The sequence below is a fragment of the Sus scrofa genome, chromosome 11, assembly GCF_000003025.6.
Source record: "Sus scrofa isolate TJ Tabasco breed Duroc chromosome 11, Sscrofa11.1, whole genome shotgun sequence".
NCBI classification, from domain to species: Eukaryota; Metazoa; Chordata; class Mammalia; order Artiodactyla; family Suidae; genus Sus; species Sus scrofa.
Window position 1 is genome coordinate 9,337,626 of NC_010453.5, and position 18,700 is coordinate 9,356,325.

Genomic DNA, 18,700 nt, shown 5'->3' on the forward strand with positions numbered 1-18,700 from the left:
TCTCTTGTCTGGGAACTTAATATGCCATGGGGGTGGCAGAAAAAAAAAAAAAAAAAAGAGTGGCTTCAGTTTACCTTCTCACATGCCATGCCTTCATTTTCTTTATCTACATGCAGAAATGGGAGAATGTTAAATAGAGCATGGAAGTAAGATGCCACAGAGACCATAATTATGTCTTTATTCACTTCTGGTTTACCCTTGGGTTTTTTCTTTTGCAGAACTTTCTCATCTTTTTCTTTTAATTAGTGTCTTTAACTGGAAATAGCATGGCCCACGTGAAATGGAAGTGACTTACCATCTTTCCCTCCTTTGTAATTGATAACCACTTCCTTATAAGTTGCTGTGACTTTAAGTTTCTTTAGAAAATGTCCCAGTACACCTACAATAATGTTTTAAATTAAAATTGACGCTTTTGCGTCTTGAAAAAAGAAAATAAAATTTTTGAATTTTTATTGACGTGTAATTGAGACCTACAACATTTTTTTTAAAACAGTTTGGAAACTAATCTTCAAAGGTTTGGAATAGTGACTTACACCACTTTTATTATATAAACACCCATTAGGCACTATTTTATTATATAAACTGCCCATTAGGCACATGCTGTCAGCCTCAACTATGTGTAGTTTATCCTGAAACATCCTCTAAATGAACAGCTGAAACAAGTGACAGTCTAGAGCAGGGCACCTGTGCACCTGACCTTTGGACCAGAGTCTCTTCACAAGGTCCCTTGCATCCTCCTGAAATTTCAGGCAATGTGTTGGTGTTTATGCAAAAAATTGACCAATGACAGGATATTGCATCTGTTGCAGAAACTTGTGGCATTTCCATGGTCACTTCCACAGTGGGCTGTGGAAATTAATTGAGTTTAGGCTGTGAAAACCGTAAGCTGCTACATGAAATGCTGAAGCCGTTACACTTCTGAGATTGTCACATACCCCTTGAGGCCTTGGGACCTGGAGACCAGACCAGTTGTACCCAGTAATGAATTCACTGTCCAGCTTCAGTAACTCAAGATGGAGCAAATTTGGGGTTTTGGTCTTGAACTCACTTATTGAGGTCCAGCTGAGGCTGACTACCCCCAAGACTCCCTCTGGAGAGATAAGAAGTGACATCCACACCTGCACACAGGCGCTGGAGCCAAAATCCCTGCCAAGGCAGAGCAAGCACAAGGCAGGAGCCACTGTTGCCTTGTGTTGGAAGGTGAAGAGGGCAGCCGTTGGAGCAATTCGAAGGGAGTATCAGGAAAAGAATTAGGCTCATTTAGAACCACACTAGAATACTCACAAAGATGATTCAGCTTGGAACATAGTTAAGTGTGATCACCTCTGAGTGAGTGGATTTGTATTTTCTTGTTTTTTATTTGCTTCTTGTTTCTTTTTTAAAATGATTTTTATTTTTTCCCTTATGATTGGTTTACAGTGTTCTGTCAGTTTTCTACTGTACAGCAAAGTGACCCAGTCTCTCTCTCTCACACACACCCACACACATTCTTTTCTCACATTATCTTCCATCATGCTCCATTACAAGTGACTAGATATAGTTCCCAGTGCTATATAGCAAGATCTCATTGCCCATCCATTCCACCCATCCATTCCAAATGCAGTAGTTTGCATCTGTTAACCCAGACTCCCAGTCCACCCCACTCCCGCCCCTCCCCCTGGGCAACCACAAGTCTATTTTCCAAGTCTATGAGTTTCTTTTCTGTGGAAAGGTTCATTTGTGTCCTATATTAGATTCCAGATATAGCTGATATCATAGGGTATTTGGCTTTCTCTTTCTGACCTACTTCACTTAGTATGAGAGTCTCTAGTTCCATCCATGTTGCTGCAAATGGCATTATTTTGTTCTTTTTTATGGCTAAGTAGTATTCCATTGTGTATGTATACCACATTTTCTTAATGTATTCATCTGTTGATAGACATTTAGGTTGTTTCCATGTCTTGGCTATTGTGACTAGTGCTGCAGTGAACGTACGGGTGCTTGTGTCTTTTTCCAGGAAAGTTTTGTCTGGATATATGCCCAAGAGTGGGATTGCCAGGTCATTTGGTAGTTCTATATTTAGTTTTCTGAGGTACTTGCATACTGTTTTCCATAGTGGTTGTACCAATTTACATTCCCACCAACAGTGTAGGAGGGTTCCCTTTTCCCTACACCCTTTCCAGCGTTTGTTATTTGTGGACTTATTAATGATGGCCATTCTGACTGGTGTGAGGTGGTAACTCATAGTAGTTTTGATTTGCATTTCTCTAGTAATCACGGATGTCGAGCATTGTTTCATGTGCTTGTTGGCCATCTGTACATCTTCTTTGGAGAAATATCTATTCAGATCTTTTGCCCGTTTTTCAATTGGGTTGTTGAGGGGTTTTTTTGTTTTGTTTTGTTTTTTTGTTTTTGCTGCTGCATAAGTTGTTTGCATATTTTAGAGATTAAGCCCTTGTCCGTTGCATCATTTGAAACTATTTTCTCCCATTCCATAGGCTGTCTCCTTCTTCTTCTTTTTTATAGTTTCCTTTGCTGTGCAAAATCTTGTTAGTTTGATTAGGTCCCATTGGTTTGTTTTTGCCTTTATTTCTGTTGCCTCGGGAGACTGACCTGAGAAAGCATTTGTAAGGTTGATGTCAGAGGATGTTTTGTCTAAATATTCTCTTCCAGGAGTTTGATGGTGTCTTGTCTTAGGCTTAAGTCTTTAAGCTATTTTGAGTTTTATTTTCGCTTTTTTGTTTCTTTACCCAAGTTGTCCTAGACCAGGAGATAAAGGTAGTATTTATATTATAAAAGTGGTGTGAGTCACCTGAGCTCAATTAATTTCCACGGCCCACTGTAGAAGTGACCATGGAAATGCCACAAGTTTCTGCAATGGATGCAATATCCTGTCTTCAGTCTGTTATTTTGCATAAACACCAACAGGTTGCCTGCAATTTTGGTGGGATGTAAGAGACCTTGTGAGAGACTCTGGTCCAAAGGTCAGGTGCACAGGTCCCCTGCTCTAGACTGTCACTTATTTCATCTGCTTATTTGGAGGACCTCTCAGGACAACACATAGCTGAGGCTGACAGCATGTGCCTATTCGGCAGAATAGTGCCGAATAGGCAGAAAAAAACACAGCTCTAGAAAGCAGGCACATAAATGACAACCCCGGATATTGGTGAGGCTGGAGTAACAGGTATGCACTTGAACTGCCAACTGGACTATAAACAAGAACGGTGCTTCTTTGGGAGACCCAGACTGTATATTATCAGTGTAGTTATGTATCACTATTTTAATTGGCTGTTTAGAGTTTCATAGTATGGATATACTGTAATTTATTTAACTCATATTTAAGGTGTTTTCCATTTTTCACCATTATAAATAATCCTTAGTGAAGTTCCTTATACATCTTTCTCTGTGAATATGACCCATTATGTCCTTGGGCTAAATTCTCATGAATAGAATCAGACTTTAAAATGTTGATACATAGTGTCAGGTGACCATCTAAAAAGTTGTACATCAAGAATATAGATCAATTGCCTGTGTTTTCTTTCAGCATTTTAATGAAAATGTGTATTTTTAATTTAGATATTTGCTCTGCTCTGAAGATAGAGATTTGTCATTTCTGTTTTTCCAAATGACTAAGTTTTTCCAACTCATCTTGTTGAATCATCTGCCTTTATCATGTATCAGAATCTCATTAATATATGAATCTGTTTCTGGATTCTGTACTAATTGTTGTACATGCTTTACTTTTTAATACTTATATTTTAAAATCCAATAATTTAATATTTTATTTTATATTACATATGAGATAAAATATATTTATATATTATAATATATTCTATAAGTATATTTTTTATATTATTTTTTACTTTGTATTATAAAATACTTATATTTTAAAATTAATTGTCTTCTATGTCAAAGAAAAAAAATCCATAAAATTTGATTGGGATTTGCATTGAATTTACAGTTTAACTTCAAGAGAGTTGTTATTTTTTACAATGTAGAGGATGTATTAAAAAATAGTTTATTTTCTGTTTATTCAGATATCCTGTGTTCCCTCAGTAGGATTCTGTTATTTTCTTCACATGGGCCCAGAACATGTCTTTTGAAACTTTATTCCTAGGAATTTAATATTTTTTGATTGCTATTATTCAAGGGATCTCTGCCCTCCCCTTGTAGTTGTCTCACCTCTTCCACTGAGGTAGCTGGTCCACCTCGTCCCCTGACACACAGTCATCTGGAAGCCCCAGCTCCCACCTGTGCCCTGATAACTTCAAGGAGCATTAGAGTGGCGCCTGGGCCCTGCCAGTCCCTCCTCCTCCCCTGACAGTCCCCTCTCCCTCTCCTTGGTCCCAGTGCACAGGTGCCTGTCCAGCTGTCCTAGTAAGTAAGAGAACCAACTAACCTCACCAAACCCCCCAAGAAGTGACCAGCATCAGCAATGCAAATATGAACTTATTTCTAAGTGCCCTGTACCCTGTACCTGGGGTCAACTTCCACAGGCTGTGGCTGTGGGGTTAAGAGTTGGGGCCTGGGGACTGGAAGCAGTCCTGGTCTCTCATCTGGAGGCCTGGAGCCTGGAAAGTCAGCCTGGCATGTTCTGTGGGGAGTGTCTAGGCCCCTCCCTGTGAATGCTCTTCTGCCCGGGGTGTGCAGAGGAAAAGCTCCGGAGGGAGAAGAGAAGGGCAGCCCTGGCTTTTTAGGTGAGCTAGGAAACCTCCCCTGGGTTCTGTCCCACAGAAAAAAAAACTCTAGGTTTTTTTTAGTTCTGATTTCTATTTCAGTCATTAAAAATCAAGCTTTAAAAATAAGACCCCACCCACTGTGTTTTAATAATCATCACTGGTGCTTAGGTGATTAATAACTGACGGCTTTTGTTTAAACATTAAACATTAATGGCTTTGTTCTGCTCCCGAACTGGCCCAGACAGTTGGGAATGGGCTGATAACATGCTCTGCCCTGGGGTCTGGGTTCATTACAAAGGTGACCCTTGAGAGAGGGTGTCTGCAATCAGAGGACACTTTGGTCCCACCATGGTCCTGGCTGCACCCTTGCCCAGCAGCGTGGGACTTCACAAAAGCCTTTTGCATTTTTGTTTCCCAATGATGCATAGATCTGTTACAGAGGAATTTATTACTTCTTTCATTTGATGTCACATGATGATTCTGAGCCTCAAAGAGCCAAATCCCTTGTCTTCAGTAATAATAGCTATCATCTGGCACTGAGTCGACCCTTTATATGCATTTTCTATTTAAAGTTTATGGTACGCCGAGGGGTGTGTAATAGTACTCCTATTTTAAATATGAGGCTATCGAGACTTAAGAATGTTAAATAACTTTCCAAGTATACCTAGCTTGTCAGTAAGATTTGGAAAAAAATTCTTATCTGATTTGAGTAATAAAGTGCTCTTTCTCTTGCCCTTGCTCACCCACTAAACATTCATTAAATAACTGGTGCAGCCTCTTGAGGCACAACCACCTCCCAGACCCTAGACCAACTCCTGTTCCTTTTGTGTGTGTGTGTGTGTGTTTTGTCTTCTTAGGGCCACACCCATGGCAACAGAGGTTCCCAGGCCAGGGGTCTAATTGGAGCTACAGCTGCCAGCCTCCGCCACAGCCTCAGCAGCGCCAGATCCGAGCTGCGTCTTTGATGTGCACCACAGCTCACAGCAACGCCAGATCTTAACCCACTGAGCGAGGCCAGGGATCGAACCCCCAACCTTATGGTTCCCAGTCGGATTCATTTCCACCGCGCCATGATGGGAACTCCTCCTGTTCATTTTTGAGTGAGTGGTGTGTTAGGATTTCAGGGTGTGGGCAGCTGGGGGTCATAGCATAAATATAATAGAAAACACTGACCCTGGGCTTTACCAAGTGCTAGACCATGTTCTGAGTTTTTTCTGAGTATTAAATCATTGACTCCTCACCACAACCCATCACGTAGGTGATTCTTATCCCTCTGCTCTACCCTTGCGTCTCAGAGACCTTCAGATAGCCAGCATGTGGCTGAGTGGGGACTGGGGGGGACCCGGGCTGGCAGACTCCTCAGTCCTACATTCTTACTCATATGTGAAGGGCTTTCCTGAGGAAGATGGGTGAGGGGCTTACAAAGCAGGGTGAGAGCTGGTGATTTTTCATGCGTTGTCTTTGCATGTTAGATGTGAAGTAGAGTATTCAGTATTTGAATGGGGCTAAGGAGAAGCGTTTGGATATTGATATGGCCTTGGGACATAGATAGTGTGTAAAGCTCGAGATAAGTCGCCTCTAGAAAATGCACAGATGGAGAACAGGAGAGGCCCAGGGCCCTTCCCCATCCCGAGAGTGGGCAGAAGAAGCAGGGTTGGCATAGGACCCAAAGAACTCCTCTTTCTCTTTTACCTCACACCCCCAACTCTCAGCAGGATCTGCGATTGCCACCGCTCTTTCCCATGCCCTATGATAAGCCATTAACGAGGCTCATGCCTACAATCTAGGGTCCATCTGAGAGGATACCGTGTTTCCACCCTCCTCACTGAGCTCCCACTGCAGCAGCCTTCTTGCTCTGGACATGCAGGCAGGCTCCCCTCCAGGCCTCTGCACTTGCTCGCTACCTGCACTGCACTTCCCCAGAAAGCCTCAGGGCTCCATGCACTGATCTGTCCACTCCCTACTTAAATGTCACCACCCCGGGGCCTTCCTGACCACCCTATCCAAAAGAGCACCCTAATGCTCTCTTTCCCCATAACCTGCTTTAGTTCCTTTTGTAGCCCTTATTACTGCCTACGTTGTATCACATGCTCCTTGACCAACTTATCTCCGTAATGGTCAACTCCATGACACGATGCTGATTTGCTGCTGTGTTCGCAGTGCCGAGAAGAGTGCCTGGTACCATGGGAGAGTGAATAAATGATTGAATAGAAACTGAGAGGTAATGATTGAGGGAATCAAGGAGAACAAGGATGTGCTGTCACAGAAGAAAGACGAGAAAGTGTTTTAAGAAGTAGAATATAGAGTTCCTGTTGCGGCTTAGTGGGTTAAGAACCTGATGCTGTCTCTGTGAGGCTGTAGGTTCAGTCCCTGGCCTTGCTCAGTGCATTAAGGATCCAGCATTGCCGCAAGCTGTGGCATGGTTGCAGATGTGGCTCCGATTCTGCGTTGCTGTGGCTGTGGAGTAGTCTGGCAGCTGCAGCTCCAATTTGACCCCTGGCCTAGGAACTAACATATGCCATACCCAAGGCCATAAAAAGAAAAAAAGTAAAATGTCCATCCATGTCTAATGCTGATGATGGTCAAGTGGTTGAGGAGGCAGAACTGACCTTGGATTTGGATGCCGATGTTTTTGCATTTCACTTTGTTATTATTGGTATGATAGAAACTCATCTGCAAGGATGGTCATTGCGGCATTGGAGGTAACAGCAAACCACCGAAACAAATGCAGGTGGATAGGCATCATTAACTTAATGGTTGATTGCATTATTTCTCCCTTCCAGTTTTATTGAGATGCAATTGACCTACTGCCCTGTATAAGTTTAGAGTATACAGCATAATGATTTACATACATCATGAAGTAATTATCCCAGTAAGTTTAGCAAACATTCATAATCTCATACTCATATAGGTACAAAAAGGAATAGAAAGGTTTTTTTCTTAATGTAAGAACTCAGGATTGACTCTCTTAACAACTTTCATATGTAACGCACAGCGGTGGTGATTACATTTACCGTGTTGTACATTACATCCCTAGTATTTATCTTACAAGGTTGGATACATAATTATTTTATCTTACAAGGTTGGATACATAATTATATCCATTTTATGGGGTATCATGCAGTCATCCAGAAAGAGGGGGGTCTACAGCATTTTCTGGAAGGATGTCCAGGTATATTAAATAGAGAAACTTGGAATTTAGTTTATAGTCGGATTCCTTTTTTGTGTTTGTTAGAAAAGATATGTATCTTCTAAGACAAAATTGGGGTGGATGAACGATAAATTATTTTAGGAATTTTCTCTGTGGGGTTTGACGTCTGGGGAGATTTTTCACTTTTTATTTTATATAGTTGTTTCTTAAGTGGTAGGATTATATATTTTTTTTCTCTGCGGTTTGCACATATTTTTCAACTAATTTAAAAAGAAAATAAATGCAAAAAAAAAAAAAAGAAAAGAAATACATAGGCTGGTTTTACATCTGTTTAAATAAATAGGTGAAACAAGAAATGAGGGTGATGGTTGGAGGCTCTGGACCAGACCAGAGCCAGGTGGCCCCAAAGCAAAGTTCTAAACATGAGTGAAAGCTTCCTGCTCCCTTGTCCCTGCTCTAAAGAAACAAGAAGCTCATATGATTGGGCCGCTGAATGGCAGCTGTCAGGAAGGGGCGCTGGTCTTGAGCTGCTGCCCTTGCCCTCCCTCAGTGGTCTGGGGGGAGCTCCTCTAGCTTATGCTGTAAGTTAGTACCTGCACCATCACTTCTTTCACTTCATTTTTTTTTTCTCCCCAGGGTACCGAGAGTCCTCAAAGTGCATTCTGGTGAGGATACGTAGTGCAGACCTCGTCCTTCCTTCTTCTGGATGCATCGTATGTCCAGCCTGCTCTGGCAACTGTGAGCAAAGGGACATACTTGGCTTGCCTCCTCAAGAGTTCATAACAGAGTGAAATTCACCTCTTTGAATAGGTAAGTCATCGTCAGTTCATCCTCTAAAACAGATTTTCTTGGGAAGTAGAAACTGGTAACTTTCCCCATGGACTATATTTTAAAAAATATAGGTTCTATTTTGGTAATGAGAATTGATGAAGGCTGCTGATGTTCTTCCCTTTTTACTTTGTTAAAGAGTCAGGATGGAGGCCCCGAGGCAGCAAAATCTCCATCCCTCTTGCAGTCAGACTTCTTGAGAGAGGAACCTGTTTTTGCTGTCCCTTCCTCACTTCTGCCCCTTTCCCCAGCCCTCTCAGTTATGACTCTCTTCCCCAGGCTCCTCAGTGCCTGTCTCCATCCACTCTCGCTCCTGACCACCCACCTGCCAGGAGGCTGTCTTATGTCCCTAACGCCCAGCCAGGCCTGGATGTGCAGTAGCCCTTCCTGCACAGCATGCCGGGGCCCCAAGTTCTCACTCCCCCTCTGCCTTCGCTTGAGTTCTTCCCTTTGCCTGCCTTGTTTTTCTGCCTTTTGGGGCAAGCTCAACTGTCTGTCCCTTGGAGAATCTTCACAGGCCACTCGCTCCCCCCACAAGGGGAATGGGGGGGGCTCCCAGTCTGTGTTCCCATAACTGTGAGCAGACTGCAAGTGCAGCGCTTCCCTGAGGTCCCTGCACTGTGTTGTCGCGTAACTCGCATCTGCCTCTTCAGCGCAGTTCATCCTTAGCGCCAAACACCGTACTTGGGGCAGAGGAGGTGCCCAGCTCATGTCGGCTGAATAAATGAATGTACGATGCCCATGGGACTATGAAAGGCAAAACCCCACAGTGTTGCTGAGGAGTCGTTGTCCTGGTCATAGGAATCCCGAAGAGCCACACGCGCACAATCTCCCCGCCTGGGTACTACACTGATCCTCCTTCCACGTCTGCACGGAAGGCGGCCCAGGAGTTCTAAATCCCATTCCCAAATCTGTTCCTGACTCACTCTAGCCCTTTAAATTACTCACTTCCTGTCTTTGATGATATTTGCTCGTTTATAAAGCAAGGTGACTGTTGAGAGATGATAGCAACTGAGAGCTCATGAAAGATTTCAGAGCATCATGAGTTGTGTAAATGCTAGATGTTGTTATGAATCAAATAAAGTGAGTGAGTGAGTGAAACCACTGAGCTCTCCCCTGCATTACTCGCCGCTTCATCAAATTAAAAATGTACTAAAACCACCCCAAGGGAGAGTCTTGAAATTCACTCTTCCTCCTGAGTAATTTCTTATGAGGAACAGCAAATAAGACAAGAAGCCAGGATTCTGGATGATGGGGGAGCAGGGTGGAATGGGACTGTTTCTCCTGTTCTGTTTCCCACTTACAGTGTATTTAAGTGTATGTCTGCACGGAGAACGATGCATAAATTATTAGTACCCGAAGGCAGTTCCTGTGGAGGGAAGAGAATTTATAAGTGTTGCCATGACGTTTCCTTCCGAGGGGTGCTGAGTGAACCCAAGGTCATTGTGGATGTTTACCCCTTGACTTCCCTTGCAGAGGGGAGTGTCTGCTCCAGCATCATTTCTGAGCATCTCAGCAGTACTGGGGCGGGGGTGTGTGTGTGTATGAAAAGGTTCTTTCCTTTCTCCTCCAGTCAGGCCGGGTGAGCAGTGAGTGCTGTTGGACCCCTGGCCTCCCCGACAATGAGTACTTGACGGATCAGAAATAATTAGCTGCATCATTCCATGGCCAGCAGCAGAGTGAAGCAATGCCAAATGCCAATTAGCCTGGCATATAAACACGTCGCTTCCCAGCAGTCAGGTCTAATGTTAATACAAGCACTAAAAAATGACAAGCAGTCTGGGGAGTAAGGCTCCTTTTTTAGAACACGATTGGCTTCAGGCTTAAAAGTAAGGACCTTGACATGTTGGCTTTTCTCCTGTGCTTTCATGATAATGTACAGCATGCTACTGAATATGGTGAGTTTTACTTAAGCCTTTTATCTTTCCAGTTCTGGAGGGGGAATGGCAGGGTTGGGGTGGCACACTCTGAGGATGAAGATGGTGGGCTTCTCCCTGTCACCCTGGTTGGTGTTCAGAGATCCCTGTTGCACTTACTAGTGTCCTGACGGCTGTGTGGGGTGGAGTCTATGCCAGTGGCCAGGCAGGGTGGACCGCAGTCTCATCCTGCAGGTGTTGCTGGGAGTGAGGGAGGAGCTGTCTCAGCACATAAAGACTGGATGGTTGACACCTGCAGGTTTGGGGCCTGGGCTGTGTGCATTCTCATTCAGGGGAAAGGTTTTTGTTCTCTCCAGGGAAGGACAAACCTTAACCTTAGGTAAACTCAAATATTCACGTTTAACTACATACATAAAAGATGGGAGTTCCCGTCTGGCGCAGCGGAAACGAATCCAACTAGGAACCATGAGGTTGCAGGTTTGATCCCTGGCCTCGCTCAGTGGGTTAAGGATCTGGCGTTGCCATGAGCTGCGGTGTAGATTGCAGATGTGGCTCAGATCTGGCGTGGCTGTGGCGGAGGCTGGGAACCTCCACATGCCGCGGGTGCAGCCCTAAAAAGTCAAAAGACCAAAAAAAAAAAAAAGATGCACACATAGTGTATAGCTGTTTACAATATGTATATTTATGTGTATTGGTATTATATAAATTTTTACATACACGTATATGTATTCTATACGTATTATGCATATATGTATATGTGTGGCTGCATTCTCATATTCTCAAGATAATGTAATACCTTGAGAAACTCCTTCTCTAAGGTGTAGATTCCACCTTTATGAGTAGATCCCAGAACACACTGTTGTATTGGCCCCTTCTGCCCCCACAGATATGCTGCACTTGACCACAACAAACTGAAGCTCAGTGAAACACCAGGGGAGAACCTCAGATCTGCAGAATGTTTAGGGACCTCTGTGATTGGTGGCCTTGGAACACTGCCGGTTTATTTATCTTTCACATCCTATGGGCGTGATCCCAGAAAGCTGGTCCCCAAGTGGAATCTGTCCCCATGTTTTTTAAAGGGCAACCTTTGCTCTGACCAAATTATGGGTCTCTTTGCTTCTTGGATAATCTATCTAAAATTATAATGTTTTCCTTATTGGTAAGCTTCTGGTCTGACCTTCTCAGGTTAATGTTTTACATGGCAAGTAAGAGCCTTGGACATGGCTGTTATATGCACATGTGCATGATACATCAAATAACCTTGTGAAAACCTTGACAATTCCTTATGTTAGGAATTGCATACAATTGTGGTAGTTTTGGGCTCTGTCTTAGCATATATGGACAGGAATTGGCTATGAGTTGGTCTGCAGAGCTCAGTAGAAGCCCCTGGTGATTGGGTATACTGAATATTTTTCTAAAGAACCTGTTCCTAACTTGTTTTGACAGGTCAAGAAACAATTTTTAAGGTGAGACAGAGATGTATTCTCACCCCTTTCCTTCAAGTTTAGAGTTTAATGACTTGAAAACACACACACACACACATCAGGCATAGCACATAGGTGTCACTCTTCATGGAAATGCCGCCTAACTCGTGGAGACCACACTGTATTGGGAAGACTTGTGAAGCAGTCACTGGAGAAACATGTTTGCTTAGACATCCACTAGGAGCATGGGAGGTGGCCAGTGCTGAGGGGGATTTTCTGTATGATATTAGGGCTCTCTTATGGGGAGAGGATAATGTAGGTGAAGAATCAAATATTATGCCAACTTAGGTATTGAATTTGTTGGGTGATTCTTATTTCATCTGAGCTTGTTAAAACAACTGTGACAGGCATTTAGTACATAGTAATAGCCACCTCAGAACATCAAAAGTTTAACTACAATTTGTGTAGTGAGTATAAAACAAGTGACTCAATTTAAGGCAGGAAACAGGAAAGAAAATTGGCAAATTCATTGTAAGCTAGTTATATATGAAACAATTAACATTAGGTTAAATTCATATATTATCCCTAAATCCACATTTGCCGTGTTTCATGATTTCCTACCATTAACCAAAACATGTTTTACAAACCTTAACCTTCATAAACTCAGAAAGCATGCATTTTAATGGGTAAAGATATGCTTTGTAGTAAAATAATTTTTATAAGGGGGCCCTTATCTCTTTGCATTGGATAGCAGGAAGAAATCCGTGACTTGTGAAGGAAAACAGAGAAGAGTCAAATTTATATTCCTTGAGACCTTTGCTTCAATCTGATTAGTTAGCAAATAGTTTTTCTTTTAATTGTTTAGTTCACTAGGCCATAAATTCAGCTTCCTTATCAGCACAGAGCAAGGCATTTTATAGCACAGCTTCCAGAATAAACAAAAGTGCTTTAAGCCCAAGTGATTTGCTTCATAGTTTCCCTGGGAGAGAGAGTCATAATTAATGCTCTCTTCTTAAACAGAAGCTCATGTTTCTGATTTCGTATTTCCTTTTCTTGGAGGAGGACTTGTATTATTCTATTTGTCCAAAGAAAAACAAAACAAATAACAAGATGCTTTCAGACAGCGATTGAGTCATTTAGAAATTGCATTTGGCCACCAGGCACAGAGACCTGAATGCAGTGACTTAGGCAAATTAAATTATTTTCTCTGTCATTAGAGAAGGATGGCCGTTGGCACGTGCGCAGCAGCTGTGTGCATTGTCAAGGACCCAGGCTCCTTGTGACGCCATGCTCTTCCATCTTTGGTATGTGGCTTTCTTCTCAAATGTGCCTCATAGTGCAAGATGGAAGGAGCTTCAGCATCCGTCATGTCTCCATTTCAGGGAGGAAGTAGAAAGAAGACGATCGGAGTATCTTTCTAGAAACTTTCTCAGAAGTCACACCTAAGAACTGACCAAATTTCAGATGGCTCTCAGCTTCACCTGTCTCCATGGCCCTCAGGCACTGGATCAAGAGCCACTGGATTAACCCTGCCTGCTAGTACCTCGCCTCTTGCCTGCGAGCAGTATCTCTGGTCTCCAATTGTATCTTCACCATTGCCACCTGCCCAGAGCGCGGAGATCTGCTGGCACCTACACTTGAATGACTGGGCATAGAGAGGGGGGTTAGTTATTCCTACGTGGGTGAGGCTTTGACTAAGAAGAAGTGAGAGCCATCAGACCGACTGGTCTTGGAAGAGCTTGGTTGCTGCTACTGTGAAGTGATTCAAGAGGCCGCAGGGCTGAGGCTGGGGCCCCTTTCCCCCAAGGCACTCGCTATGTGGAGGAACCTGGATACCTGATGAAACTTACCCTTTCTGAGCCTCAGTTCAGCTGTAAAAGTCGCAGATTGGTTGTGATGAATAAATAAGATAATGGGCATGAAATGTGAACCAAACAGCAAATGTGCAGTAAGTGGTCCCTGTGGTTATGCGAGTTTTCCATTCCCTGACTTCAGTTCTAGAACACAAATCCCTCCTGCCATGAATGAAAGACCAAAGCAGGGAGAAAATCACAGCTGCGATGCCTCTGCTCTCAGGGAAGATGTTCTTTCTGTGTTCAGTGACTAGTCCTGGCTCTTTTGTCAAAGCTGCAGTCAGTCCATTTCCTTGCAAGAATCCTGGGATATTTCACGGTGTTGTCATTATAGTTCTCCTTTGTCAGCTTTGCTACAGCAGATACTACCCAGGCTGTAGAATTTGGACAGTCAATTGATGGAGGATTAAGTGCACATACTCTAGGATCTCAATCACTGTGACTGTGGGGCTCCATGAGCTGGCCTGGTGGATTAAGACCTTTCAGGTTTGAATGCATTCAGGGCAGGTTCTTAGGTACAGACCTGCAGCTACCCGGTGGCTGCCCTTTACCACCTCAGGCTTCCCCAGATCAGGACAGATAGCCGTCTGGCTGGTGCAGTGGGGCCTTTACAGTCAGATAATTCAATCTGCATTTGAACACAGGCTCAGCTACTTACTAACAGTGTCACCCTGTGGACTCACTGGTCTCTCCAGCTCAGTTTATTTTTTTAATTTTTAAATTTATTTAATTAATTATTTATTTATTTATTGTCTTTTTGCTCTTTCTTTGGGCCGCTCCCGCAGCATATGGAGGTTCCCAGGCTGGGGGTCAAATCGGAGCTGTAGCCCCCGGCCTATGCCAGAGCCACAGCAATGCGGGATCCGAGGCGAGTCTGCAACCTACACCACAGCTCACGGCAACGCTGGATTGTTAACCCACTGACAAAGGCCAGGGACCGAACCCTCAACCTCATGGTTCCTAGTCGGATTTGTTAACCACTGCACCACGACGGGAACTCCTCAGTTTATTTTTTGATCTGGAAACTAGATGCTATGACCTCTCTATTATGGAACATGTATTCAATAAACAAAACCCATTATTATTAGTAAACTGGGTTCATCTTTGTGGCTGTGTGTGTGTGTGTGTATTTAAGCAGATTTATTGAGGTTTAATTTAGATACAATAAAATTCATTCAGTTCAAAAGTATGGTTTGAGTTTTGGCAAATGTATATTCGTGTAACCACCATCACAGTCAAGACATAGAACAGGGAGTTCCCTCTGCGGTGCAAGGGAATCAGCCACGTCTCTGGAGCACTGGGATGCAGGCCCACCACAGTGATGGCATTGTGGTAGAAATTCCCTGGCAGGGCAGCCAAAAGCGGGGGGGGAGACAGAACATTTCCATCACCAACCCCCAAACTTTCTTTGTGCCTCTTTGTAGTCAATCCCTGATCCCGGTCCCTGGCCTCAGACCATCGGTGATTTGCCATCATTATAGTTTTTACTTTTTCTAGAATTACAAAAAATGGAATCACATACTATGGACTTTTGTATCTAGATTATTTCTCCTTTTACAATGTTTTTGAGATAACTACTAATGTATATTCGTTTGTTTCTTTTATTGAGAAATAGAAATCCATGTATTAGATGATGGCTTTGAGGATGTTTCAAGGTTAGGGCTATAATTTAACAATGTTGCTATGAACATTATAATGTTCATATACAATATGTGCACATATGCTTTAATTTCTCTTAAATTAAATACCTAGGACTGGAATTGCTAGGTCATATGGTATGATGAATTTGCTTTAAAAAATACTGTCTTCCAAAGTGGCTGTACCATTTTGCATTTCCACCACCAACACACAAAATTTAGAGTTGCTTCGAAGTTCCCTGGTGGCTCAGAGGGTTAAGGATACAACACTGCCAGTGCTGTGACTCTGGTTGGTTACTGCTGTGGTGCAGGTTGAGTCCCTGGCCTGGGAACTTACCTTAAAAAACCCCAAAAAACTTAGGGTTGTTTTAACTCCTCATCAGTACCTGATAATGCTGTTTCATTTAATTTTAGCTCTTCTAATATGTGGATAGAGACATCCCATTGTGTTTTTTTTTTTTTTTTTTTTTTTTTTTTAGTTTCCCCAATGCATTATTTTTTTCCTACTGTACAGCATGGTGACCCAGTTACACATACATGTACACATCTGTTTTCACACGTTATCAGGCTCCATCATAAGTGACTAGACATAGCTCCCAGTGCTACACAGCAGAATCTCATTGCTAATCAATTCCAAAGGCAATAGTCTGCATCTATTAACGCCACGCTCCCAGTCCATCCCACTCCCTCCCTCTCCCCCTTGGGAACCACAAGTCTATTCTCCAAGTTCATGGTTTTCTTTTCTGTGGAAAGGTTCATTTGTGCCCTATATTAGATTCCAGATACAAGTGATAACCACTATGAAGAACAGTATGGAGGTACCTTAGAAAACTATACATAGAACTGCCATATGATCCAGCAATCCCACTCTTGGGCATATATCCAGACAAAACTTTCCTTAAAGGCACATGCACCCTCATGTTCACTGCAACACTATTCACAATAGCCAAGACATGGAAACAACCCAAATGTCCATCGACCCATTGTGGTTTTAATTTTTTTCTTTCATGACCAGCAATGCTGAATGTCTTTCCATGTACTCATTGGCCGTTAGTACATCTTCTTTCATCAAAGGCTTAAGCTTTTGTCCATTTTAAAATTAGATTGTTTGTCTTTTTATTGTCATGTGGTAGTGGGTCTATTTCTGGACTCCCTGTTCTTTTCTGTTGGTCTATATGCCTACGCTTATGCCAACGTGATATTGACTTAGCTTTATCATAAGTTTGAGGCCTTATGTCTTCTAGCTGTTCTTTTAAAAATATTTTGGCATTTCTAGGTTCTCTGAATTCCCAAATAAATTTTGAGTCAGCTTGTGATTTCCTTTACAACATCTGCTAGAATTTTGATTGAGATTGCATTGAGTGGATAGGCTAATTTGAGGAGAAATGGCATATTATTGAGATTGAATTTTCCAATTCACAGCATGGTATATTAACCCATTTATTTAGGTCTTTAATTTCTCTCAGTAATATTTTGTAGTTTTCAATGTAAAGATATTGTGTAAATCTGATCAAATGTGTTCTTAAGTATTATATTTTTGATGTTAACAACACACAGATTCCCCCCCCCGCCCGCCCCAGATTTCCCTTTCTAATTGTTTATTGCTGGTACATGGAAATGCAGTTGATTTTCGCATGTTGACCTTGATTCCTCTGATCTTATTAAGTTGGCTTGTTAGTTCTAGAAACAATTTTGTAGATTCTTTGGGATTTTATAGGCATGTAATATGGTTACTTAAAAATAGAAACAATTTAATTTCTTTCCAAACTGCATGGTTGTGTTTCCTTTTCTTGCCTACTGCATTGACTAAGACTTGCAGTAAGGTGCTGAAGTGAAGGGGAGCAGACATCCTGGCCTTGGCACTGATCTTAAGCAGAAAGCATTCAGTCTTTCACCATTAAGAACGATGTTAGTTGTAGGAGTCTGATAAATTCTCTTTATTAGGTTGAGGAAATTTTTTTTCTATTTCTAGTTTGCTTAGAACTTTTATCATGAATATGTGTTTAATTTTTTCAAATAGATTTTCTTCATCTGTTGAGATAATCATGGGTTTCCTCACTTCCTGAGGAAAATTTTGAATTATATTAATTGATTTTCAGATATTAAACTAAGCATGCATTCTAAAATAAAACTTATTTTTTTTTCTTTTTAGGACTGCACCTGCAGCATATGGAAGTTCCCCGGTCAGGGGTAGAATTGGAGCTTCAGCTGAAGGCCTGCACCACAGCCACAGCAACTCTGGATCCGAGCTGCATCTGTGACTTGTGCTGCAGCTTGCGACAATGCTGGGTCCTTAATCCACTGAGTGAGGCCAGGGATCGAACCTGAATCTCACAGACACTATGTTGGGTTCTTAACCCACTGAGCTACAACAGGAACTCCAAAACGTACTTAATTTTAATGCATTATTCTTTGTATATATTGCAGAAGAAGGTATGCTAACATACTTTTAAAGGATTTTTGTACATATCTTTTCTTGTATCTTTGAGTGTTTTTGACATCAGTAATTGAATTAATAAGTTAGGAAGTGTGATAAGCTAAATAATCCCTCAAAGTTACATCCATGTCCTAATCTCTATAATCTCTGATTGTCACCTTTTTTTTCCTTTCTTTTTTCTTTCTTTTTTTAATCTTTTTAGGGCTGCACGCATAACATATGGAAGTTTCCAGGCTAGGGGTTGAATCAGAGCCATAGTGGCTGGCCTACACCACAGCCACAGCAGTGTGGGATCTGAGCTGCATATGCGATCTGCACCACAGCTCATGGCAATTCCAGATCCGCAACCCACTGAGCGAGGCCAGGGATTGAATCCACATCCTCATGGATACTAGTCAGGTTCATTAACCACTGACCCACAGTGGGAACTCCACGAATGTCATCTTATATACAAGTAGAACTTTGCCAACGTGATTAAATTTCTTGAAATGGAGAGATTATCTTGGATTGTCAAGATTGTCTATAAGTGCTGGAGAATCAAGAAAGGATTCTGCCTGGAGCCTCTGGAGAGAGTGCAGCCCAGTGATGCTAAAAAATTAGCATCTGGAGGACTTCTGGCCTCCAGAATTGTGAGGGAATAAATTTATATTGTTTTAAGCCACCAAGTTTATGATAATTTGTTACACCAGCCTCAGGAAACAAACGGAGGATGTATTCCCTTCTGTGTGTTCTGAAAGATTTTGAGTAGGATTGGTATTATTTCTTCTTTAAATGTTCGAATTCACATCTGAAGCTCTCTAGGCATACTTGTTTTTTAATGCAAAGAGTGTAATTA

At 42.3% G+C, this 18,700-nt stretch overlaps 1 long non-coding RNA gene across 3 annotated transcripts in view; it reads left to right on the forward strand.

Annotated features, from left to right (window-relative positions):
- Positions 1-18,700, forward strand: part of LOC102159278 — a 130,641-nt gene that overhangs the window by 92,871 nt on the left and 19,070 nt on the right. For all 3 annotated transcript variants that reach the window (XR_002336653.1, XR_002336651.1, XR_002336652.1), the window contains exon 2: positions 8,446-8,619. This is a non-coding gene — a long non-coding RNA (uncharacterized LOC102159278). The remainder of the gene's footprint in view (positions 1-8,445; positions 8,620-18,700) is intronic.